This window comes from Xenopus laevis, chromosome 7S (assembly GCF_017654675.1).
Source record: "Xenopus laevis strain J_2021 chromosome 7S, Xenopus_laevis_v10.1, whole genome shotgun sequence".
NCBI lineage: Eukaryota > Metazoa > Chordata > Amphibia > Anura > Pipidae > Xenopus > Xenopus laevis.
Window position 1 is genome coordinate 62,584,244 of NC_054384.1, and position 2,510 is coordinate 62,586,753.

Genomic DNA, 2,510 nt, shown 5'->3' on the forward strand with positions numbered 1-2,510 from the left:
AAAGACAGAAATTTGTTCGAGATATGAATGATTACTCAGTTGGCACTATCTTTCAATGGGGACGCAAAGTCACGGGTAGAAGACAGACTTCACAAAGTGATCTTTCTCTGTCAGAGAAATCTGAAGATGACTCCTCACAGCACAATGGTAGTAATAGGGGCTCAGATGCCCCCGGCCCTTCTTCTCTTTTTTAGGGACAGAAGAAAGAAGAGGGTTAGGAGAGGGGGTAAGGGAGTTAAGAAATCGGGACAGATGGGCATATCCACGTCAGAATTATTGGGAGAGGGGACAATACCGGAAGAAAAGGACACAGAGAAATTAACAGTAATTAATTTGAGTGATCATGTCCTTACCGATACTCAAAATCAAGTACTAACTAAAGGACTGTCCTTCTCACCTAGTTTTGACATTAGCCCCTTCTCCCTGTACAAAGATCTTTTCCTCTTTTGTAGGAAACTCCTTCTAAAAAAACATTTCAATAAGGATGTGGATGTAGCTATACAATCCACAATCAATCCCCTATTAAGGACACCAAATCCATTAAATCCACATGATCTGGGGGAATCACATTCATGTGATCAAGATCTATTCGATCAGGCCATCTCGGATCTCAATGATCTAATGACAGAACAGATTACACCAATGGGCATTATGAAACCGAAAAGTCGCTTTATGCCACCTAGACACACAAGTTCAGCAGTCAATGTATTCTGTGAGCTAGTTATGAGTGATTTTCTCACTTTACCTAGGCTTGGCCAGGATAATCTCACTAAAGATGAACGACTGGCTATTCAACAAATCTCGAAATGGGAAGATGTTGTTATTAAACCCTCTGATAAGGGTGGTAATGTGGGGATCTGGCCACGTATAATGTATATGACAGAAGCCCTTAAACAACTCAACGATTATTCTTGCTACCATAGACTACATTGCGATCCCACTGAGAGATTTAGAACAACATACAACACTCTGATTGAGGATGGTTTCCAAACAGGACTTATCACTAAAAGTGAACACAAAGCTTTACTAAATACTTCCTCCACTACCCCGACTTTCTATATGTTACCGAAGGTGCATAAAAACATAACAAACCACCTGGACGTCCGATTGTATCAGGTAATGGCAACTTATGTGAAAGAGCTAGCCAATACATAGATACTAAATTGAGGAACTTTGTAACTAATCTCCCGTCATACATTCGGGATACAGGGGATTTGCTTTCAAAATTGCAAGATATTAAAACTGAGGAAGGAACTTTTTTGGTTGGCTGCGATGTAGAATCTTTGTATTCGTCAATTTCTCACAAACATGGCTTACAGGCCGTTCGATTCTTCATGGAGACGGAAAGTAACTGGGATGGCCAGTATATTGATTTTATTACTGAATTAACCCAGTTCTGTCTAAATCATAATTTTTTTGTATTTAATGATAAGTTCTATTTGCAGATGAGAGGGGTGGCTATGGGAGCTGCATTCGCGCCCACCTACGCTAACCTATTCATGGGTTGGTGGGAAGCCTTTTGGGTGTTTGGTGATTTGTTGTCCAAATTTACCAAACATATAGCTACCTGGTTTCGCTACATTGATGACCTGGTTTTTCTATGGACCGGTAGCCGAGAATGTCTAGATGAATTCCTGCTGGAATTGAATAATAATGATCTCAACATTAGATTAACACACATAATCAGTGATCATAAGCTGGATTTTCTAGATGTCACATTATTTCTGAATAGTGATGGTACAATATCCACAGATCTATACAGAAAATCTACCGCTACCAACTCTATACTTCATTTTCAGAGTCATCACCCTATTTCAACGAAAAGGGGAATTCCGGTTGGTGAATTTCCCAGATTACGCCGGAACTGTTCAGACTTGGCCACCTTTAAACTTCGAGCAAATGAACTTACAGAGAGACTCAAGGCAAGGGGTTACTCCCACACGATCATTCAGAAAGCCTATCATAGGGCGATTAAGACACAAAGAAATAATCTATTGAACAAAACAAAGGACACTGGCAATAGGTCGGAACAACCGACAAGATTTATCAGTACATATTGCAGACAGTGGCCACACATTAATTCTGTTTTGAGGAAACATTGGCATATATTACTTACTGACCCTATTTTAGCCACATTGATAGGCTCTCGCCCACAATTATGTAGCCGCAGAGCTCCTAACTTACGAGATCGCTTAGTGAAAAGTCATTTTTCAAGACAGAAGACCAAACCCATAAGATCAGGCTCATTTCCATGTGGGAATTGCAAAGCATGTAAGTATATACGCAATAAATCGTCAGTCGTGGACAGATTTGGCAAATCACATAAGGTCACACATTATTTTTCCTGCAACACGACCAACGTAATATACATGTTAACTTGCCCATGCAACAAAATGTACATTGGAAAGACCAATCGTGCCTTCAAGAAGAGAATCCTTGAGCATGTATCAAGTATAGATAATGCTCCAGACTGGGTAAAAGTGAATAAAAAACTCCCTCCAGTGAGTAGG